At 40.6% G+C, this 18727-nt stretch overlaps 1 protein-coding gene across 3 annotated transcripts in view; it reads right to left on the bottom strand.

Annotated features, from left to right (window-relative positions):
- KCNIP4 (potassium voltage-gated channel interacting protein 4) overlaps positions 1-18727 on the bottom strand; it is a 549793-nt gene that overhangs the window by 43457 nt on the left and 487609 nt on the right. The window lies entirely within an intron of this gene.

Genomic DNA, 18727 nt, shown 5'->3' with positions numbered 1-18727 from the left:
CCTGCAGAGTGTTTTCCAACTTGGTTCCATTCTCCCCGTCACTTTCAGGTACACCAATCAGACGTAGATTTGGTCTCTTCACATAGTCCCATATTTCTTGGAGGCTTTGTTCGTTTCTTTTTATTCTTTTTTCTCTAAACTTGTCTTCTCACTTCATTTCATTCATTTCATCTTCCATTGCTGATACCCTTTCTTCCAGTTGATCGCATCGGCTACCGAGGCTTCTGCAATCTTCACATAGTTCTTGAAACTTGGCTTTCAGCTCCATCAGCTCCTTTAAGCCCTTCTCTGCATTGGTTATCTTAGTTATACATTCATCTATTTTTTTTCAAAGTTTTTAACTTCTTTGCGATTGGTTTGAATTTCCTCCCGTAGCTCGGAGTAGCTTGAGCATCTGAAGCCTTCTTCTCTCAACTCGTCAAAGTCATTCTCTGTCCACCTTTGTTCCGTTGCTGGTGAGGAACTGCGTTCCTTTGTAGGAAGAGAGGTGCTCTGCTTTTTAGAGTTTCCAGTTTCTCTGCTCTGTTTTTTCCCCATCTTTGTGGTTTTATCTACTTTTGGTCTTTGATGATGGTGATGTACAGATGGGTTTTTGGTGTGGGTGTCCTTTCTGTTTGTTAGTTTTCCTTCTACCAGACAGGACCCTCAGCTGCAGGTCTGTTGGAGTTTGCTAGAGGTCCACTCCAGACCCTGTTTTGCTGGGTGTCAGCAGCAGTGGCTGCAGACCAGCAGATTTTCATGGACCGCAAATTCAGCTGTCTGATCATTCCTCTGGAAGTTTTGTCTCAGAGGAGTACCTGGCCAAGTGAGGTGTCAGTCTGTCCCTACTGGGGAGTGCCTCCCAGTTAGGCTGCTCAGGGGTCAGGGATCCACTTTAGGAGGCAGTCTGCCCGTTCTCAGATCTCCAGCTGCGTGCTGGGAGAACCACTACTCTCTTCAAAGCTGTCAGACAGGGACATTTAAGACTGCAGAGGTTCCTGCTGTCTTTTTGTCTGTGCCCTGCCCCCAGAGGTGGAGCCTACAGAGGCAGGCAGGCCTCTTTGAAATGCGGTGGGCTCCACCCAGTTCCAGCTTCCTGGTTGCTTTGATTACCTAAGGAAGCCTGGGCAATGGCGGGTGAAATAGATGCAATAAAAAAGGATAAAGGGGTATCACCACTGATCCCACAGAAATACAAACTACCATCAGAGAATACTACAAACACTTCTATGCAAATAAACTAGAAAATCTAGAAGAAATGGATAAGTTCCTCGACACATACACCCTCCCAAGACTAAACCAGGAAGAAGTTGAATCTCTGAATAGACCAATAGCAGGCTCTGAAATTGTGGCAATAATCAATAGCTTACCAACCAAAAAGAGTCCAGGACCTGATGGATTCACAGCCAAATTCTACCAGAGGTGCAAGGAGGAACTGGTACCATTCCTTCTGAAATTATTCCAATTGATAGAAAAAAAGGGAATTCCTCCCTAACACATTTTATGAGGCCAGCATCATCCTGATAACAAAGCCTGGCAGAGACACAACCAAAAAAGAGAATTTCAGACCAATATCCTTGATGAACATTGATGCAAAAATCCTCAATAAAATACTGGCAAATCGAATCCAGCAGCACATCAAAAAGCTTATCCACCATGATCAAGTGGGCTTCATCCCTGGGATGCAAGGCTGGTTCAACATACGCAAATCAATAAATGTAATCCAGCATATAAACAGAACCAATGACAAAAACCACATGATTATCTCAATAGATGCAGAAAAGCCTTTGAAAAAATTCAACAATGCTTCATGCTAAAAGCTCTCAATAAATTAGGTATTGATGGGACATATCTCAAAATCATAAGAGCTATCTATGACAAACCCACAGCCAATATCATACTGAATGGGCAAAAACTGGAAGCATTCCCTCTGAAAACTGGCACAAGACAGGGATGCCCTCTCTCACCACTCCTATTCAACATAGTGCTGGAAGTTCTGGCCAAGGCAATCAGGCAGGAGAAGGAAATAAAGGGTATTCAATTAGGAAAAGAGGAAGTCAAATTGTCCCTGTTTGCAGATGACATGATTGTATATCTAGAAAACCCCATTGTCTCAGCCCAAAATCTCCTTAGGCTGATAAGCAACTTCAGCAAAGTCTCAGGATACAAAATCAATGTTCAAAAATCACAAGCATTCTTGTACACCAATCACAGACAAACAGAGAGCCAAATCATGAGTGAACCGCCATTCACAATTGCTTCAAAGAGAATAAAATACCTAGGATTCCAACTTACAAGGGATGTGAAGGATCTCTTCAAGGAGAACTACAAACCACTGCTCAATGAAATAAAAGAGGATACAAACAAATGGAAGAACATTCCATGCTCTTGGGTTGGAAGAATCAATATTGTGAAAATGGTCATCCTGCCCAAGGTAATTTACAGATTCAATGCCATCCCCATCAAGCTACCAATGACTTTCTTCACAGAATTGGAAAAAAACTACTTTAAAGTTCATATGGAACCAAAAAAGAGCCCGCATCGCCAAGTCAATCCTAAGCCAAAAGAACAAAGCTGGAGGCATCACGCTACCTGACTTCAAACTATACTACAAGGCTGCAGTAACCAAAACAGCATGGTACTGGTACCACAACAGAGACATAGATCAATGGATCATAACATAGCCCTCAGAAATAATGCTGCCTATGTACAACTATCTGATCTTTGACAAACCTGACAAAAATAAGCAATGGGAAAAGGATTCCCTATTTAATAAATGGTGCTGGGAAAACTGGCTAGCCATATGTAGAAAGCTGAAACTGGATCCCTTCCTTACACCTTATACAAAAATTAATTCAGGATGGATTAAAGACTTACATGTTAGACCTAAAACCATAAAAACCCTGGAAGAAAACCTAGGCAATACCATTCAGGACATAGGCATGGGCAAGGACTTCATGTATAAAACACCAAAAGCAATGGCAACAAAAGCTAAATTTGACAATGGGATCTAATTAAACTAAAGAGCTTCTGCACAGCAAAAGAAACTACCATCAGAGTGAACAGGCAACCTACAAAATTGGAGAAAATTTTCGCAACCTACTCATCTGACAAAGGGCTAATATCCAGAATCTATAATGAACTCAAACAAATTTACAAGAAAAAAAATGAAGAACCCCATCAAAAAGTGGGCAAAGGTCATGAACAGACATTTCTCAAAAGAAGACATTTATGCAGCCAAAAAACACATGCAAAAATGCTCATCATCACTGGCCATCAGAGAAATACAAATCAAAACCACAATGAGATACCATCTCACACCAGTTAGAATGGCCATCATTAAAAAATCAGGAAACAACAGATGCTGGAGAGGATGTGGAGAAATAGGAACACTTTTACACTGTTGGTGGGACTGTAAACTAGTTCAACCATTGTGGAGGTCAGTGTGGCGATTCCTCAGGGATCTAGAATTAGAAATACCATTTGACCCAGCCATCCCATTACTGGGTATATACCCAAAGGATTATAAATCATGCTGCTATAAAGACACATGCACACGTATGTTTATTGCGGCACTATTCACAATAGCAAAGACTTGGAACCAATCCAAATGTCCAACAACGATAGACTGGATTAAGAAAATGTGGCACATATACACCATGGAATACTATGCAGCCATAAAAAATGATGAGTTCATGTCCTTTGTAGGGACATGGATGAAACTAGAAACCATCATTCTCAGTAAACTATTGCAAGGACAAAAAACCAAACACTGCATGTTCTCACTCATAGGTGGGAATTGAACAATGAGAACACATGGACACAGGAAGGGAAACATCACACTCCGGGAACTGTTGTGGGGTGGGGAGAGGTGGGAGAGACAGCATTAGGAGATATACCCAATGTAAATGACGAGTTAATGGGTGCAGCACACCAACATGGCACATGGATACATATGTAACAAACCTGCACATTGTGCACATGTACCCTACAACTTAAAGTATAATAATTAAAAAAAAAAAAGAATTCCACTTAAAGGAAACACGCAGTGTTTTTCAATGAGAAGGAATAAAATAAAATACAGCAGGTACTCCATATTGCAGCTGCAGCATCCACAGATTCAACTAACTGTGGCTTGAGAATATTTGAAAAAATAAAAATTAAAAATAAATGAAAAATAATGCAGGTGCAGTGGCTCGCGCCTGTAATCCCAGCACTTTGGGAGGCTGAAGTGGGCAGATCACCTGAGGTCAGGAGTTGGAGACCAGCCTGGCCAACATGGCGAAACCCTGTCTCTACTAAAAATACAAAAAATTAGCCAGGCATGGTGGTGCATGCCTGTAGTCCTGGCTACTCGGGAGGCTGAGACAGAAGAATTGCTTGAGCCCGGGAGGCGGAGGTTGCAGTGAGCCCAGATCATGCCATTGCACTCCAGCCTGGGAGACAGACCAAGACTCCATCTCAATAAACAAATAAATAAACAAACAATATAAATGGAAAACAATACAGTATAACAACTATTTACAAAGCATTTCCATTGTATTAGGTATTATAAGTAATCTAGAGATGATTTAAAGTACATGGGAGGATGTATAGATTGTATGTAAATACTACACCGTTTCATATAACAAGACTTAAGTATCCCAAGATTTTGGTATCCATTGGAGGGGGGTCTGAACCCAGTCCCTCAAGAATACAGAGAGATGACTGTTACGGAGATGATGGTATACACATACGTTCATCTATATATACATGGTTGTATAAAGTCTTTTTTTTCCCTGAAGATTTACAACAATCTATTCTCTCCCAGTCTGATTTGTGTCATCTACTGAATTGGCTACATTCTGGCCCCTTGATAACTTCATTTAGACTATCATTTCTGGACTCCTTATGTGAGATTACACATTTTCCTCATGTGTAAGCCATTTTTTATTGATCTTTTTTGTTACTTATAGTCAAAAGCATTCTAACATAAGCGACAACCTTCTTGTCCTTGTATTACACCTTTCTACAGAAAGAGAAAATAAAAATGAGTTGAGTTTACAGGTTGCTGACAAGTTTGGCAAAATGTCTGCTGGAGAAAGAAGTGTCGTCTATAGATTACAGTGGTGGGTGTGCATATGCAGGTCCAGATTTTTGAAGAACGTCTTTTAAAGTCTATCCGAAGACACTTTGAGAAAGCATAGGAATTGGGGGTGAATCAAACTCACTTTTTTTTTTTTTTTTTTTGAGACAGAGTCTCGCTCTGTCGCCCAGGCTGGAGTGCAGTGGTGCAATCTGGGCTCACTGCAAGCTCTGCCTCCTGGGTTCAAGTGATTCTCCCGCCGTGGTCTCCAGAGTAGCTGGGACTACAGGCACCCGCCACCAAGCTCGGCTAATTTTTTTGTATTTTTAGTAGAGATGGGGTTTCACCGTGTTAGCCAGGATGGTCTCAATCTCCTGACCTCGTGATCCACCCGGCTCGGCCTCCCAAATTGCTAGGATTACAGGTGTGAGCCACTGTGCCCAGCTGAATAAAACTAACTTTTAATGATCATTCGTGGTCTGCTGGGCACTGAGCCATGTGGTGTAGGAGATACATGTTCTCATTAAATTCCTGAGAAGTAGAAGAGGTAGATGTTTTACCACACAATGTTTAAGAAATGAGCACAGGGAGGTTTAAAGAACTTTCCCAAGGTCAGTGGGACTGGGATTTGAACTTGAGTTTGACTACAAATCTTTCACATCTTCCTAAGCTTGAAAGGTGAGTACACCGGTGGGGGGAAAAGTTAACTAAGGGGTAACTTTTATCCCATTGTCTTTCAATCCTATTAATCACTAAAACACAAAGTATTAGTCATTTGTTCAACACGTATTCATATATCAAGCACTTGACTATGCACAGGAGCATAACGGTGAATCAGCAAGCATGGTCCTCATCCAGAGGAGCTTACTATGGAGGCAGCAGTCAGTATTCAAATACTGACATCAACAAATATCATATTGAAACTCTCAGAGCAAAACAGCATGAAAACTTGAATTGTTTTTTACAAATAAATTGAAATGTCCCAGGTGAGGGGATGGAGGACAGGACCTCAAGGTCTCTGGTCATCTGCTTTTGTGAGGCAGGTTCAGGACAGGTCAGATTCAGCCCTAAATACATTTTATACATTTTATTATACATTTTGTTCCCTTTCTCTCTCTCTTTCTTTCTTTCTTTTCTTCCCAGTTTCGCTCCTGTCTCCCAGGCTGGAATGCAATGGCACAATCTCGGCTCACTGCAACCTCCACCTCCCGGTTCAAGGGATTCTTCAGCCTCAGCCTCCTGAATAGCTGGGATTACAGGCACCTGCCACCACACCCGGCTATCTTTTGTATTTTTAGTGGAGACGAGGTTTCACCATGCTAATCTCAAACTCCTGACCTCAGGTAATCCGTCCACTTCAGCCTCCCAAAGTGCTGGCATTACAGGCGTGAGCCACCACGCCCGGCCCCTTTCCCTTTCTTATTGCCATTCTGAGAAAAGACTAGTTTGTCCCTCTTGCACAAATTTTTCCCTCAGTGAGCTACCATTTCTAGGAGCAGCCCTGAGTCTCTGAAGGTAAAAAAAAAAAAAAAAGAAGAAGAAAAAAAAGTTTAGTCTGCTTAATTAAGTTCTTGTTGCAAAACTTTCTTAGTTATTACTCTCAGTTGTAGCTTTTGGAATTTAACAGCAGCTCGCTTATGAGCCACTCATATCACTTACTAGCCTGGAACTTTGAATAGGTTACTAAACTTCTTCAAGCTGGATTTTATCATCGCTCATTTATGCAGGACGTATTTTTGAAATTGTTGCAAATACTTGAGAAGTTTCTACCCTCCTTTGCCTTCTCCTAGTGCTTCTTCAGAGGCTATGAAGGGAACAATTACTAAGGGTCACAGTAGCTGCCTAAAAGGAAGCTGTGTCTAGTACTTCAATATTTCCGGGCTCTCAGGTGGGACAGTAAAGCCTCTGTCTCCTCCCCATGCCAGGCAAGATGACCCAGAAGGAAACTCCCGGGCCTGTTGACTCTGAGCAAGCTGGGACAGAAAGCTTCCCAGGGCTCTTGGAGCTCAGACGGCAGGGTGAGCTGGCCCGAACATTCTTCGGGTTGTATTATCATATTGCGGCACAAGGGGGCGGTAGTGTCCTCCATGATAGCTGGAAAAGCGATTTCCAGTTCTTTTTCTTTAGGGATTGTTCTTTTCCTAAGCTTGGTGCCTGTCTGGGTAAATTTCTTTCAGGAAGGCTATTTCTTTTTTATGAACGGTGACAGCGTCATTCCTACATTAGATAATTTAAAAAATTAACTATTTCTGGGAATGGGGCCCAGAGACTCTGATCTCCATTTTGGATATTACATTTGGAGTATGTCAGTCTGAATTCACAATCACTTTTTTGGCAGTTGGGCCACCCTTAATTTAGTCACCAAAAACTTGTAAATCTTAGAAAACAAATAAGCAAGACAATGCCACTGAAGTTCCAAAGCTTGAGTCTGAAAACTTTCTGAAATGGTTAAGTGTATGTGGGCTTTGGAGTCAAAGCTGCTTGAGCCTGCTTCGCTGTTTAACAGGGGAACATTTAAAACCTTTAAGATGAAAATAATGATACTACCCTATCTGGAGGTTATTATGAGGCTTAAATAAAGATAACCCATGCACAATGTCTAGCGTCGTGCCTGGATGTATAAACACCCACTACACATTCCCCATGGAGGGAATTATTTCTACAATGATGCTCATTCTGAACCTGTTAGTTTTGTCATGTTTTCATGTAATGTGGGGTATTATGTTTATCCTTGTTAAATACCATCTGCTTATTTAATTTCAGAGGATTTTTAGAATACCATACCAATCTTCCACTTTCTTAGTTATTACTCTCAGTTTTGTAGCTTTTGGAATTTAACAGCCCCTTCCTTAGGAGCCACTCATATCACTTACTAGTCTGGAACTTTGAATAAGTTACTAAACTTCTTCAAGCTGGATTTTATCATCATTAATTAATGCAGGACATGTTTTTGAAAGCATATTATATGTCAGAGAGTGTAAGAAGAAATGGAGCTAAAAGAATCAAGACAGATGAATTCCCTCCTGGAGTTTGATGACTATCGGAGAAGTCACACATAAAACAAAGTTCTGTGTAAATAATCATTCAGTTACAGTTGTGATAAGTGCTGCAAACCAAGTATGGAAGTTCTAATTTATAGGGAAGACTTCCCTGAGGATGTGACATTTAAAGAGAGACCTGAAGGATGAGTAAAAACTAGCAGGAGATATTGCTGGGGAAGAGGCAAAGGAACGCTGTGTACAAATACCTGTGATGTGATCAATGACTGAAGAGACGGCAAATGGGCCTGAGGCGTGTGGTCTGAGACAAGGTTGGTTAATTCGGGGCCTGCTAGTAGGTTAAGAATCAAGGTCTTTGCCATTCATAAGGTAGGTATCATATACCTGTTTTTCAGAGCTCTGGAGAGAATTAAGAGATGATTTACATCAAGTGCCCAGCACAATCCCAATCACATTCTAAACACTCAGCATCCCTCTCTTTTCTGTTTATTCTACCAGAGTTGAATTTTTACCTCTGGTTTATTATTTATTCAATGCGTAATTATTTAGCATCTACTGTATATCAGGCTCTCTGTTGTAAACTGAACAAACAAAAGGGGAAAAGCAGACATGGCCTTGCCTTTATAGAATCCACTGATGAGCTATTATGTTCTTTGTGCATATGAATTTATTTCAAGGGAACAATAGTTTCAACATATATGGGGATTAAAATCTTGTGCTCCTATCTCCAAAAATTAAAAGTAAATAAAAGCAAGCAAGCAAGCAAGCACACAGAATAAACGCACATTGCCGTGGATTACAATGTAAATAACTCAAAATCATGAACTTGTATGTAGGAGTTACTTCTGCATTTTCTTTGCTTTTGCTAATGATTAATAATAATGAGGCCAGGGCAGACACAGTGGTTCATGCCTGTAATCCTAGCACTTTGGAAAAACAAAGCAGGAGGATTGCTTGAGGTCAGGAGTCCAAGGCCATCCTGGGCAATATAGTGAGACCCAGTCTCTAAAAAAAAAAAAAAAAAAAAATTAGCCAGGAGTGGTAGCATACACCTTTTGTCCTAGCTACTCAGGAGGCTGAGGTGGGAGGATTGCTTGAGTCCAAGAGGTTGAAGCTGCAGTGAGCTATGATTGCTGCTGCACTCTAGCCTGGGCAAAAGAGAGACTCTGTCTTCAAAATAAATGCATTAATTAAAAAGAATAATAATGATTGTTTTTACAGTGTATTCTTGCACATGGTACAGATGATTAGTATAAATCTCTGTACTACTGAAAGTGCTAATAAGTCTCCATTATATTATCTTAGGGGCTAAGAATCCTTCAGGAGGGCAGAAAGACTCCCAGCTATTAGGTGTATCTAATCCCCATACGGCTGTGATTACCCTGAAACTGAGGCAGTCTAACTCTTATTCCTTTCTGTTTACCTGTTTTAATATATTGCAAATGTAACCATTTAATATATACAGATGTTGTCTTCTGATAAAGGTCCAGAAACTCCAGGCATATAAAAGAGCCTCAAATCCCCAAAATTCTACCACATTCACTTTTCTTTTCCATCTGCACATTTTTCATTTTTAGAGCTCATGGATAGTCTAGACATTTATTTGCAAATATTATGAAGGTATTATTTCAATCAGCAAGGGTTTCTCTTCAAAACTTATATGAGTTTATGATAACAATTCTTATTCTCTCTAGTGAGGCATAAAGCTAAAGGTTTTATGTTTTTGCCACATAAGGAAGGAAAAACAATGCATGTTTTTTTTTTCTAGTATCTCACAGATATCTTCATTTCCTGGTTTACCAGTTGTTAACCTTAATGCGTCCCAGAGGGAGATTAATACTTGGATTTAAATCATGGGAGCTCTACTTTCGGTTTCTTATTATCTTTGCTGGGAGATGAGAAGTCTGGGGTGGTTTATTCCCTATATAACCTCTCAAAATTGTACTATAGACCAACATACTGAGTAAGATAAGGAGCAATCCCTCCAGTACTTACAATGCTCGTATGAAAATGGATGATTTTCTGAAAGAATTAGAATGCTGTATTAATTGTTTCTAGTTAGACTTTAATTCCAACAACTAATATCTCCTTAAGAACAATTTCCTTAATTCTACCATTAGGAAATTCTTTAATTCTACCATAATTATGTTTTATTTTTTCCATTTTATGCCACTGTGCCAGGCACTGTCCATTTTATGACATATTTGTGTCAGCTAAACAAATCTAGCTCATCAGTTCAGAATCAACAATGAACCAAATATTACTATAGATTATATGTTAATACATAGGAGCACAGTTATTACATGTATAACTATTTCTCCATTTTGTGACCATTATAGGGTAATTATGAATAGATGAAGGCATGATTACTTTAGATCAAAACACAGGCAAAAAAAAATGGATCTTCTTTGGGGAAATGTTTTATGCTATAGACTGAAAGTGTATGTGGCCTCCAAATTCATATGTTGAAACCTGATCTCCATTTGATCATATTGGGAGGCGGGTCTTTGGGAGGTGTATTAGTCCATCCTCAGGCTGCTATAAAGAACTGTCCAAGACTGGGTAATTTATAAAGAAAAGAGGTTTAATTGACTCACAGTTCCACAGGGCTACAGACGCCTTAGAAAACTTGTAATCATGGCAGAAAGGGAAGAAAACATGTCCTTCTTCACATGGCAGCAGAAAGGAGAAGTGCCAGGCAAAGGCGGAAAGCCCCTTATAAAACCATCAGCTCTTGTGAGAACTCACTCACTATCATGAGAATAGCATGGGGGCAACTGCCCCATGATTCAATTGCCTCCCACTGGATCCTTCCCAGAACACATGGGGATTATGGGAACTACAATTCAAGATGAGATTTGGGTAGGGACACAAAGCCTAACTGTATCAGGAGGTGATTAGGTCATAAGACTGAAGTTTTTAATGAATAGGATTAATGTTCTTATAAAAGAGGCCCAAAGAGCTGCTGTGCCTCCTCCGCCAAGCCCTAATGACATAATGGAAATAAGGTCTTCCATGAACCAGGAAGAGGGACTTTACCAGTCACCAAATCTGTCAGCACCTCGACCCTGGACTTCCCATCCTCCAAAAATGTAAGAAATAAATTTCTGTTGTCTATAAGCCACCCAGTTTATGGTAATTTGTGACAGTGGAGGTTGTGGATTACAGAAAAAAGGTGCAGAGATGAATTAGTGCAGTTTATGACACCATGAAGTTTGATGTTCCTGAGGGACATCCCAGAGAAGTTGGAAAAGCAGTAATTGGAAAGGAGTTTGGGACTCAGGTCAGAGGTCTAAGCTTACAGCTATCAGTTTGTGCTCCTTTAGCACATAGGTATAGAGATCTCCCAAGGAAAATACCTAGTGAAAAAAACCAGGGAGCTGAATGCACAGTCTTGGGGGAAGCTACATTTAAAAAACAGGAATGGGATAAGCAGTCCATGAAGAAGACCAGGAAAAAGTAGACAGAGAGGTACAAGGAGAAGCAGTAGGTACAAGGAAGAAGAGACATTCAAGTAACTCAAGGCCTTCACTCCCAAACTCAGCAGAGACTTCAGTTAGGTCCAGAAAAAACACAGGAGAAAGTGTTAGCAGCATAAACTCTGAACCAGGCTATGTGGGCTTGCATCTAGTCTCCACTATTCACACTAGCTGTGTTTCTTAACTTCTTTGTGCAAGTTTATTAATTTCTTTGTGCCTCACTTGCCTCATCTGTAAAATGGGACTAATAATAGTATACTTACCCCATAGAGTTAATACAACCATAACATTGACCAATACTTGTAGAACCTTAAATTCTTAACTCATAGTAAGAATTAAATGTATTTATTGAATTTAAATCAAGCAATTCGTAGATGTCAAGATTGGAAACTATTCAGTGGATTTGCAAATTGAATGTCGTTTTGACACACACACAAATCAGTACGAGGAAAACTGGGGAAATCTGAATAAGATCAGTGGATTACATCAATGTGAGTAACTTGATTTAATATTGTACTACAGCTTTACAAGATGATACTACTGGGGGAAACGGCACCTGGTGACCTCCTTGGACTATTTCTTACAATTGCATGACAATCTATTGTTATCTCAAAATAACAAGTTTAATTTAAAAATACTGGCAGCCATAGAAAATAAAGGTGGTCTTGACCTACGAAAGAACAATTTAAATGACATGGTAGAGGCAGAAGCCAAGAGTTAAGAAATAAATGCAGATGAGGGGTTATATAGACTGAACTTAGACAACTCTTTTAGGAATTTTATGTGAGTATAAGAATGAGATTTGCCAATAGTTAGAGAGAGCTGTGTGTGCATGTAAAAGTTGTTGTTATTGCTGATTTGGAATGAGTATGTCTTCTTATGCATTTTTTAAGGGTGAATGAGACTTGACTAGCATTACAAGATGTAAGGAGGCAGCTAGGAAAAGAGGAAGAGACAGGGAGGAGGAGGAAGGGAGGGAGGCAGATAAATTATAGATATAAAGAGGAATCAAGATATCATAGGAAGTGGGATTGAAAACACTAGGGAAATGGAACATTCTTTTCTTTTACACTGAAAGAATAAGTCAGCAAATAAATACCAAACAGGTGCCAGCTATACACTGGACTTCGTTCTAGGAGTTAAGCATGTGGGTTTGATTGAATAAGACAGATCAAATTCCTCTGTCCTGTGAGAAAATGAGACAGTTCTGTAGGTACATTTACTGCTGGAATCAGAAGAGCTGTAAGGATGTATAGGCATGTTACTGTAAATAGATGAGGAGACACTAGATCATGAAAAAGAGACAAGATTATCAAGCTGAGTGCAAAAATTGCTAATCAGTCGTTGACTCTCATGTCAGGATTTTTGTTTGTTTTTCCCCAGCAAGTAGTAGAGAAGTGAAAGACATGGTCTGACCGCAGAGTTTGGTGACCCCAGAGCCATATAGGTATGTGACAGGCTGGAAACTGGCTTCTCAAAATATATTGATACCCTAATCTCTGGAACCTACCTTACAAGTCCCCCCCTCCCCCACAACCCCACACACACACAAAAAATGAAAACAAAAAAATATTGCAGGTATAATTAGTTTAAGGATCTTTATAAGGAGAGATTATCCTGGATTATCCAAGTGGGCCCTTTAGGCCATCCCAATTGTCCTTACAGGAGAGAGGCAGAGAGATGTGACATACATACAGAGGAGGAAGGGATATGATGATGGAGCAGAGAGACATTTGAAGATGTTGACCTTGAAAATTACAGTGGTGCAGCCAAGGAATGGTGACAGCTGCCGGAAGAGGAAGGAAAAGATTCTCCCCCAGAATTTCTCAAGGGAGCATGGCCCTGCTAACACCTTGATTTTGGCTCAGTGATATTAATTTCAGACTTTTGACCTCTAGACTGTGAGAGAGTAAATTTTTGTTGTTTTAAGCCTTGCAGTTTGTGGTATGTTGCTACAGCTGCATTAGGAAACTAATACAGGCATGATCGTAGGACATGGATGAGGAAGTAGGGTTGTTCAAGGGTATTTCAGGAAATCAACCATATAGTGCAGATTAGTATGGAACTTGTGAGACTAAGAAGGGCTGGTGATCCCAGAGGTCTTGCTTGCAGAATCAATGAGCAGAATGTAGTGAGACTGAGGGCTTAAGACAGTTGAATGGATATAAAGTTGTGGTCAAAAGGGTGAGACCATCATTTAGGATGTCAGGAATTAAGTAGTTTCAGGTAATAATAAAGTCCAAGTGATATCCACCAGAGTGAAAAGTGGAATGGAAAAGAAAATAATGGCATTTAAAGAGTCAAAAAACACTGAAGCTCAGGTGAGTGGCTGGTAGGCAGGTCAACTCCATGGATATTACTGTCAAGCCAATGAACAAAGATTTTAAAGTCAGCGATCAAAGTCTGGAATGAATATGATACAGAAACTCTGCCAATAATAACATGAGATGCCCTGATTCTGGTTCTCTGTGGCTCAGCTCTGTTAGACAATTTTCTTGCTTTAGGAACTGCCAATCCCCCATTTAACATGATGCTGGTGAGGCTCTCAATCCCATTTCCATGGGCCACAGGGCTAGGTCAAATGATGCAGGCTTTTCCAGGAACAAGTCTCCATCCCCCAGGACAAAATGAATGGTTCAGTGCTGTGTGACTAAAACTAGTTCCTGCCTTGCTGGAGTTATTAGCAGTGAGAAAAGGTGAGTAAAAGAGAGAGCATCCTGATACACTGTTGGAGCCTTGATCCAGCCATGCCTGATGCTGTAAGTATTCCTATCTTAGGTATGTGAGTCAATAAATCTTTAACTTAAGATACTTTGAATAGGTTATTGTTACATGTACTCAAAAATATCCTAATTTATACCAGAATGGTATTATTTTCTTGCTTTTTATTCTTTACAGGGTGGCTACAAAGGAATCGATATAGCCTTGTAGTTTCTCCGGATGGTATTTCAGTGCTTTGGAGATAACCACCAGATAAATGAGAGAGTTCCTGTTTTTCTTAGTTATTGTTTTCCTATCTAACCCAAGCCACAAGAAAGGATATATTGGTTTATTTTAGAAACTTTATCTTCACAATCAGAAGGATGTGAGCTGTAGAGCATTAGCATTATTTTAAAGACCAGTTGGAAGAGGAAATGGCGCAAAAATTAAAAAAAAAAAAGAAGACCAAATTAATCTGCAAACACATTAGAATTTTCAAGAAGATTTAACTTCACTGTTATTTTTGCCCATTTGAAGCAAATCTATTCACTAGATCTCTATTAAATCTCTACTGTAAGCCAGATACAAATAAATGAGATGAACAATTTGAACTGATTTCAAGTTGCAAAGTAACAATTATATGATGAATTTCTTTGGGAAGCAAATGTTGGTATATCAGTCCATTTTCCTGCTGCTGATAAAGATGTACCCAAGACTGGGAAGAAAAAGAGGTTTAATTGGACTTACAGTTCCACATGGCTGGGGGGGCCTCAGAATCATGGCAGGAAGCAAAAGGCACTTCTTACATGGTGGCAGCATGAGAAAATGAGGAAGACGAAAGAATGAAACCTGATAAAACCATCAGATCTCATGAGACTTATTCACTATCACGAGAACAGTATGGGGAAAACCACCCCATGATCCAAATTATCTCCCATTGGGTCCCTCCTACAACACGTGCAAATTATGGGAGCACAATTCAATTGGGATTTGGGTGGGAACACAGAGCCAAACCATATCATTCCAACCCTGGCCCCTCCAAATCTCATGTCCTCACATTTCAAAACCAATCATGCCTTCCCAACAGTCCCCCAAGGTCTTAATTCATTTCAGTATTAATCCAAAAGTCCACAGTCCAAAGTCTCATCTGAGGAAAGGCAAGTCCCTTCTGCCTATGAGCCTGTAAAATCAAAAGCAAGCTAGTTACTTCCTAGATACAATGAGGATACAGGTATTTGGTAAATATAGCCATTCCAAATGGCAGAAATTGGCCAAAACAAAGGGGTCACATGGCCCATGCAAGTCCAAAATCCAAGCAGGGCACTCAAATTTTAAACCCCAAAATGATGTCTTTTTATTCCAGGTGTCACATCCAGGTCACGCTGATGCAAGAGGTGGGTTTCCAGGGTCTTGGGCAGCTCTGCCCCTGTGGCTTTGCAGGGTACAGCCTCTCTCCAGGCTGCTTTCATAGGCTGGCACTGAGTGTCTGCAGCCTTTCCAGGTACATGGTGCCTGCTGTAGGTGGATCTACCTACAGCTGGGGTCTGGAGGACAGTGGCCCTCTTCTCACAGCTCCACTAAGTGGTGCCCCAGTAGGGACTCTGTGTGGGGGCTTCAACCCCACATTTCCCTTCTGCAGTGCCCTAGTAGAGGTTCTCCACATGAGAGTCCTGCCCCTGCAGCAAACTTCTGCCTGGACATCCAGGCATTTCCATACATATTCTGAAATCTAGACAGGGGTTCTCAAACCCCAAATTCTTGTCTTCTATGCGGGCTCAACACCACATGGAAGCTGTCAAGGCTTAGGGCTTGCACCCTCTGAAACTTTGGCCCAAGCTCTACATTGGCCCTTTCAGCCACAGCTGGAGCAGCTGGGATGCAGGGCACCAAGTCCCTAGACTACACACAGCACGGGGACCGTGGGCCCTTCCCAACGAAACCAATTTTTTCCTCCTATACATCTGAGTCTGGATGGGAGAGGCTGCTGCAAAGGTCTCTGACACGCCCTGGAGACACTTTCCCCATTGTCTTGGGAATTAACATTTGGCTTCTCATTACTTATGTAAATATCTGCAGCCGACTTGAATTTCTTCTCAGAAAATGGGATTTCCTTTTCTACAACATTGTCAGGCTGCAAATTTTCCAAACTTTTATGCTCTGCTTCCCTTTTAAAACGGAATGCTTTTAACAGTACCCAGGTCACCTCTTGAATGTGTTGCTTCTTAGAAATTTCTTTTGCCAGATACCCTAAATCATCTCTCAAGCTCCACGTTCCGCAAATCTCTAGGGCAGAAGCAAAATGCCACAAGTCTCTTTGTTAAAACAAAACGAGAGTCACCTTTGCTCTAGTTCCCAACAAGTTCCTCATATCCTTCTGAGACCACCTCAGACTGGAACTTATTGCCCATATCACTATCAGTGTTTTGGGCAAAGCCATTCAACAAGTCTCTAGGGAGCTCCAAACTTTTCCACATTTTCCAGTCCTCTTCTGAGCCCTCCAAGCTGTTCCAACCTCTGCCTGTTACCCAGTTCCAAAGTCGCTTCCACATTTTCAGGTATCTTTTGAGCAACATCCCGCTTCTGGTACCAATTTACTGTATTAGTCAGTTTTCACACTACTGATAAAGACATACCTGAGACTGGGAGAAAAAGAGGTTTAATTGGACTTAACAGTTCCACATGGCTGGGGAGGCCTCAGAATCATGGTGGGAGGTGAAAGGCACTTCTTACATGGCAACAGCAAGAGAAAATGAGGAAGATGCAAAAGCAGAAACCCCTGATAAAACTATCAGATCTTGTGAGACTTACTCACTACCACAAGAATAATATGAGGAACCACACTCATGATTTAAATTAGCTCCCACTGGGTCCCTCCCACAACACATGGAAATTATGGGAGTACAGTTCAAGATGAGATTTGGGTGGGGACACAGAGCCATAGAATATCAGTTGGTAACACACTGAACTAGGGCTCTACCATTAAGTAAGCACACAGAAATACAAAGTTTGAATAAGGATAAACAGGGAATATAAAAACTATCTGCTTAATAGGAATTCAGATACTTCATAATTTTTTATATTATCTGCTAATAAAGAGTGAGTGATATTATTGGGAAACCATAAAGGATCCATTTCATCAGCACTGTTTTTTGTTTGTTTGTTTTGAGCCCTTACATATATCTGGCACTGGGTAGGCTCTGAGAATACAGTGGAAAAATGACAGGCCTAGTTCCTGACCCTACCCTTTGGTTCCTGTCAGGGTATTCTCCAAGGCATCACAGGGTTTATCCAGTTCACTCTTTAGTAAATGATAAAACTCATATTCAAACACTAGTGTCCTAAAACAATATAAGTCTGTCTCTCCTAAATGAGCTCATTATTTTTGTTTTAGCCACCTCAGAGTAGAGTTTCTAATTCCTATCTAGCTTACTGTTCAAATAACTGATAATTAATCCCAGAACATTAGTTTGCTTGAATTGAAAAGGCACATCACTTTCGAGTGCCTCATTTTTAATATAAGGCAAACTGAGGCAAAGGATGTTAAATGATCTTCACAGAGCAAGAGGAGAGGCCACTTTTCACCCTCAGCCTAGTGTATATTTGAGTAAACCACAATGTGAAAGACAACAATTGATGAAGACAAAAATTACAAGGTTTAAAACCCTCTTTCCTTCTTCCTCAGATGACTGGGAAATCATATTCTTTAATAAGGTTGTTGTTATTGGACTAGCACAGTAGCCAAATTTAGGATGACTTATTTATTCTTCAAGATTGGGACTTTCATTCTGGAAGTACTTTTAACTATTAAAGATTCCTCTTTCCCTTTCCTTCTTCCTTCCTTGCTTCCCTCATTTTTTGTACATTTCCTCCTTTTTTTCTTGTATTATTTCATTACACAAATGATCATTTATTCCATACAAAGTTATGGAATGTGTAGGGTGGGTATGCTGGATGCAAGGGATATAAAATTGGCACAGCATCTTTCTTGCTCTCAGTTGGCTCACAATCGAGGGGAAAGCAAAGATGCATTCAGTGAATCATTACAGAACACTGTGATGTGTGCTTATGGTTCATCACAGAAGGAGTTTTGGACCCTTACTGGGAAGAGGAGAATTAAGAGCTGGGTGACTACGAAAGATTTGTAGGGGAGAAAATGGCTGAAGAGATTTTGAAATAAGGGAAGGGCATTCCCCCATTCCAGCATGCAGAACTACCACTTGCAAAGGCAAATACGATTTTCTGCAGATTGTCCTCTAACCCCACCCCAGAATCTGGGGATATATATCATTAGGAAGAGATACAGTTTAATAGAGAGGAAACACTGTTGGACCACTCTCCCAATACCTGTTTCTCAAATGTGAGGCAGGGCTAGCAAAGCATCCCACATCCAGAGAGGATTAGGATGGGGGAAGAGGTAGAAGTCAGGCAGGAAGAATGTGAAAGACAAGTACCAGTCCATGAGGCTGGACTGGTAGGTAGGACCAATTCTTAATTTCCTAAATGCA

The sequence above is a fragment of the Hylobates moloch genome, unplaced genomic scaffold (assembly GCF_009828535.3).
Source record: "Hylobates moloch isolate HMO894 unplaced genomic scaffold, HMol_V3 SCAFFOLD_17, whole genome shotgun sequence".
Lineage (NCBI taxonomy): Eukaryota > Metazoa > Chordata > Mammalia > Primates > Hylobatidae > Hylobates > Hylobates moloch.
This window is presented reverse-complemented; position numbering and strand designations above follow the sequence as displayed.